The sequence below is a fragment of the Coregonus clupeaformis genome, chromosome 9, assembly GCF_020615455.1.
Source record: "Coregonus clupeaformis isolate EN_2021a chromosome 9, ASM2061545v1, whole genome shotgun sequence".
NCBI lineage: Eukaryota > Metazoa > Chordata > Actinopteri > Salmoniformes > Salmonidae > Coregonus > Coregonus clupeaformis.
The window spans coordinates 56,006,394-56,012,768 of NC_059200.1; the positions used below are offsets into that span (position 1 = coordinate 56,006,394).

The 6,375-nt window shown below is 41.2% G+C and overlaps 1 long non-coding RNA gene across 1 annotated transcript; it reads left to right on the forward strand.

Annotated features, from left to right (window-relative positions):
• Window positions 1-379: 379 nt before the first annotated feature.
• Window positions 380-1,396, forward strand: LOC121574471. The gene is made up of 2 exons (XR_006002213.1): window positions 380-414; window positions 619-1,396. It is a non-coding gene; the product is annotated as an uncharacterized LOC121574471 (long non-coding RNA).
• Window positions 1,397-6,375: the final 4,979 nt, after the last annotated feature.

Here is a 6,375-nt window from a genome sequence, read left to right on the forward strand (position 1 = left end):
AGTTATCAAGGGTTGTAATTCTAATTTTATTTGTTATTTTGATTTAACAGGCAGTGTTGTTGTTTTTTTTGGACGCATGAATCACGATATGAGTCATGTGTCCAAAGGGGGAATTACCAGTCCCCTGGGGCCCTTTGGTAAATATGCATATTGATTTTCTTCACATTCCTGCCTGTAAAAGGAAAAAAGATATGTTGGTAATGGTTGAAAGTTACTCCAAATGGATTTATGTTTTCCCCACCTCAAGTGATATGTGTATTGCTGTTGTTGTTTTGTTTTCTTAGTTTTTGTCTTGCTTCAATAACAAATCTCACCAGATTGGGTCTGCTGGATGGTCGGGATTTCTCCCTAAGGATTAGCCCTCTGACTCCCTGACCTGTAACTCTGCAGTGAGATCGCCAAGATGATAGTGGAGTATAAGCCAATTTTTTTTTTTTTATTGTTTCAACTGTGTGTTGTTATTCTCTTTGACATTTGTTTTAGAAATCTGTATTAAGAATATTGGTAGTAGTAATGATTTGTCATACAGTTAAAAATGTGTCATTTGTTATACAGTAAATCATTTGTTTGGATTTCCTGATTCAGAAATGCCCTAAATTAAACTGTTGTTCTGGTCAGTCCTCTCTCGAGGTAATGGCGAAGGTGACCACAGATGGTATCTAGATGCATGGAAGTGATCATTTGGCCGAGAACAGTGTGAACCTTACCCCCTTCAACCAGCTTAAGTAATGGCGACAATGGCTTCACTATGGTCCTTCAACCTGAGTCCGAGCCAGCAACCTGTACACAGCATCCAGTCGAAGCTATCAACTGCCTTTTCTCTCATGCATTTTCTCTCAGGAGTGTGACATGAGTCCATGTGGCATGAGCATGGAGAGAGATCCCGTCCAAACTTCTCTCATGCTGCTGGTGTACTGGTAGGAAAATGGACAAGACATAATGGACTGTAAAGGACAGTGGCGGCTCAGGTAAGAGACATTATCAAGGGCCATCCACTTTGAACATGAGGAGGATGAACTGAAACGCCAGAAGAATGAGTGCCGGGCTTATCCAAAATTGTTTCTTAGACTAGAAATGCATTGAGATACCGATCTGTCATTAACATGCCACTCGCGGCAAAAGCTCCAGCTGAAATGTAATTGACAGAATCCATGAATGAAATTGTGTAATGAATGATATGTGTAACAGTATGAAGCGAAGGTCTTAACCCTTTGATGTGTATTATCACGTATTTGTGATCATTTTTGAGTGGTCCCTGCAGTGTACGATCTCAAATATGTGATTGGAACAGTAGCAACAGAACGTATAACGCAACAAACGCATTAAATCAGCATTGTTGTCTGGACAGCATCTAAATATTTTTTTGTACTGATAGAAATAAAGTTCTTAAACTTTATTCCTCAATTTGACTTTTTATTGTAAAAGATAAATGCAAACTTCATCATCCAAGCATCACACGGAACACATCCACAGCCAAACTCATTCCATAAACCGTTCTAAATAACAGGTTGCGCTGACAAAAAAACAAAACATAAGTTAGTGACATAACAGCTAGACTAGTTTACAATGTACCACATCTCTGGTGAGCACAAGAGACTAATGTGATGTTGTTTAGAAAATAAATGCGTGTCAGCTAATCTAACAGCAGCTACATTCTTTATGATGGCAGCCATGTTTGACTTGGTGAAAACTCCCTAATCCCAGAATGCCATTCACTATAAGACGCAAATAAACAAAGTCAAAGATGGCTGCGCTCATTGCCTGAAAAATATGAACTTAGTTTAGCCACTTTTCAGCATATCACATATTGTTGATAAACTTGTTACAGTGTATACAAGAACCGGAGCACATGACTTGACAAGTCGTTTACAGTTTTTGACAAATCATAAAGCAAATAAATCTCTTTCTAGAGCTCCGACTTTCCGACCTGAAGATCATTGACGTCATGATTTTACCTAGTATTTTTCTGAGTTCACAGTTGTCTTGAAAGCACCAGAAGTCAGTCGAGTGGACTATCCCTTGTTATAACATCTTTGGTCTGACAGATGCTTCCGTGACAACCAGAATGCATTGTATAATTTCAACAAACATAGCAACACACATAGCCAGCAAATAGCTTAGCATTAGCTCATCATAATCAGTACAACATTCAAAAAAGTATTTTACACACATATGCGTCCATTACAATCTATGCAAGAATCGGAATGCATGATTTGTCACCAGTACTTAAAAACGTGAATAAAACAGTAAATACATTATGATCCATACATTCATACCATGTGCTACAGCAGAAACGAAAACATGATATACAGAAAATAAGACACTTACTTTGATAGGAACGCACACATGTCCAAATTCCAATTTGTAAGGAAAACAACCATGAAAGCAATGCGGGCAACAGCCAGAAAATGTGCTGGGGGAAAGGTTTGTGCAAGGCCTGTTCTGACTAGAGATGCGCAATGTCTTTATACTTGATCTGGGGAAAAGTGAGTACACCCCTCACATTTTTGTAAATATTTGAGCATATATTTTCATGTGACAACACTGAAGAAATGACACTTTGCTACAATGTAAAGTAGTGAGTGTACAGCTTGTATGACAGTGTAAATTTGCTGTCCCCTCAAAATAACACAACACATTCATGTCTAAAGCGCTGGCAACAAAAGTGAGTACACCCCTAAGTGAAAATGTCCAAATTGGGCCCAAAGTGTCAATATTTTGTGTGGCCACCATCATTTTCCAGCACTGCCTTAACCCTCTTGGGCATGAAGTTCACCAGAGCTTCACAGGTTGCCACTGAAGTCCTCTTCCACTCCTCCATGACGACATCACGGAGCTGGTGGATGTTAGAGACCTTGCACTCCTCCACCTTCTGTTTGAGGATGCCCCACAGATGCTCAAAAGGGTTTAGGTCTGGAGACATGCTTGACCAGTCCATCACCTTTACCCTCAGCTTCTTTAGCAAGGCAGTGGTCGTCTTGGAGGTGTGTTTGGGGTCGTTATCATTGGAATACTGCCCTGCGGCCCAGTCTCCAAAGGGAGGGGATCATGCTCTGCTTCAGTATGTCACAGTACATGTTGGCATTCATGGTTCCCTCAATGAACTGTAGCTCCCCAGTGCCAGCAGCACTCATGCAGCCCCAGACCATGACACTCCCACCACCATGCTTGACTGTAGGCAAGACACACTTGTCTTTGTATTCCTCACCTGGTTGCCGCCACACACGCTTGACACCATCTGAACCAAATAAGTTTATCTTGGTCTCATCAGACCACAGGACATGGTTCCAGTAATCCATGTCCTTAGTCTGCTTATCTTCACCAAACTGTTTGCGGGCTTTCTTGTGCATCATTTTTAGAAGAGGCTTCCTTCTGGGACGACAGCCATGCAGACCAATTTGATGCAGTGTGTGGTGTATGGTCTGAGCACTGACAGGCTGACCCCCCACCCCTTCAACCTCTGCAGCAATGCTGGCAGCACTCATACGTCTATTTCCGAAAGACAACCTCTGGATATGACGCTGAGCACGTGCACTCAACTTCTTTGGTCGACCATGGCGAGGCCTGTTCTGAGTGGAACCTGTCCTGTTAAACCGCTGTATGGTCTTGGCCACCATGCTGCAGCTCAGTTTCAGGGTCTTGGCAATCTTCTTATAGCCCAGGCCATCTTTATGTAGAGCAACAATTCTTTTTTTCAGATCCTCAGAGAGTTCTTTGCCATGAGGTGCCATGTCGAACTTCCAGTGACCAGTATGAGGGAGTGTGAGAGCGATGACACCAAATGTAACACACCTGTCCCCATTCACACCTAAGACCTTGTAACACTAACGAGTCACATGACACCGGGGAGGGAAAATGGCGAATTGGGCCCAATTTTGACATTTTCACTTAGGGGTGTACTCACTTTTGTTGCCAGCGGTTTAGACATGAATGGCTGTGTGTTGAGTTATTTTGAGGGGACAGCAAATTTACACTGTTATACAAGCTGTACACTCACTACTTTACATTGTAGCAAAGTGTCATTTCTTCAGTGATGTCACATGAAAAGATATACTCAAATATTTACAAAAATGTGAGGGGTGTACTCACTTTTGTGAGATACTGCATATATATATACACTACCAGTCAAAAGTTTTGACACACCTACTCATTCAAAGGTTTTTCTTTATTTTTACTCTTTTTTACATTGTAGAATAATAGTGAAGGCATCAACACTATAAAATAACACATACGGAATCATGTAGAAACCACAAAATTGTTAAATAAATCATAAAATATTTTATATTCTGGAGGCCAGGTCATCTGATGCAGCACTCCATCACTCCTTCTTGGTAAAATAGCTCTTACACAGCCTGGAGGTGTGGTGGGTCATTGTCCTGTTGAAAAACAATGTTACGTTCGTTGAGTACAGGATTGGACCAAGGTGCAGCGTGGTATGCGTAAATGTTCATTTATTAAATAAACACCGACCAAAACAACAAAAGCAACTGTAGTGTATTAGGATTATGGAATGTTGTTTATCTTAGTTCAAATGTAGCAGTTGTAGGGTGACGCCCCAGGGGGGATAGGTGATTGGACGAAAAAGAGAGCAACCCATTTATTGCCATTGTTTATAAGTAGGAGCTAGACAAAGAGCGGGCAGAAGCATTCAGATTAATTTGGGACTGTGCTTCTCCAGACACTGCGGGTCTGTAACTTATGCTGTAAACTTGTGATATTAATAAAAGCTTCTAATCAAGGTGCAGCCTAAGCGGACTCTTTGTTTGACAGCAATAGCCACCAACATCCGACGGGACACGACAGAATGGGGGCTCGTCCGGGATACTGATTGCATCGTTCTTGGTTCCCTTCCTGAGTCGCGAGTTGACTACTGCTCAAGCCGGCTTTAAAGGTGAGATTACTCACAAAATTTGGGCATTAGTTATTCCGCTGATTCATGAGAGGGCATTGAAGGTGTACAGTGAAAATTAGTTGGGATTGTGCGGATGTGGTGTTATTGCGGTCGACTAGGAGTCTGTAATAATTATTCTAAAATGTGGTTGCATTGGTAAACGGTAAATAATTGGAATTTTAGAGCAATCGATGGTAGGAATTAAGGCAGATATGCGCATACATTAGAGCACTGTACCGCTTAAGACCCCGGGGGGGCCATTTAGAATGGGCCGACAAATCCGGTTGCGCGTTAGAATGTGCAGTCGGTGGGTTTTAAAGAAAACTCGGGTTGATGGAATTTATCTGATTTGTGATTATTGCTCGACTTTCGTCCGACGGGGGGTCCGTTTGGGTGTAATTTCTCGGTGAATTGTCATTAAATCCACGGTAGCACAAAACGGTAGGATAATAAGTCAAAAGAAAAGGGCAGTGCAGGATGCTTATTGTGTGGGGTAGGCCACAGTTAGCTAAAGGCTAATGCTAATGCTAAATGCTGGTTCAGGCCACATTGTACATAAAGGCTAATGCTAAGGCTAAATGCTAATTGTGTTGCGTGCTACATGCTAACGGGTGTCCTTAGAGGTCCCATTGCGATAGGATAACCCTCTTAAATGTGTTTGTGTGTGTGTAATTCAGGTTCTATGTTTTGTGAGCGCTGTTAAATGTTGTTGACTATGAGGGGAAAACGGAGGTACAGCAGGACTGTTAAACTCCCTTCCACGGTGAAAAAGTATTTTTGAATGTATCGCGCATGCGTGGGATTTTACTAGACTGGGCTGCAGGGGGAGACAGAGAAACACAGACGAGGGAACAAAGAGGAAAGATTTGAAAATGAATTAGATCTTCTAGTTTAAACGGCTGTTGTTTGAAAATGAAACTATTTGTTGAGATGTAGTGAATTTATAAATTAGATATATGTTGACGGATTATAATGAATTAAATTAAATGACGGATTAAAATAAAATAAAAATGTTTTTGAGCGATCTATTTAGTCCTGAGTTAAGTCTTAGCGCGAATGTGAGTGGGGGAATATTGAATATGGTTGAAATAACTCAGTATTGCATTAACTTCTAAAATCTTCGTCTGTGTCTATGTTCTTTTGTCATATGAGAGGAGCAATAGGACAGGAGAGAGAGAGAGAAAGAGAGGGGGTGCTGACGTACACGTCACGTGACGCGACAGAGGATCAAGTCAAAAAGGTTTTGGTACTGGTCTGGTTACAAAATCTTCCCCTACAGGATATTTGATGTTATGACAATTTCACATAGGCTTGGCAAATACTGATTCATTAAAAATTGCATTTTGGAGGCTATGTTCATCACTTGGGTTGATTGGAGTTGTGTTGGGAATCGAGTACTGACATTATTCAGTAAAATTAAGATAATTAGGTGCTTATAGAGCAAGGGGGTTTATGGGAATTGTAGTGTTGTAAGGTTAAAAGGC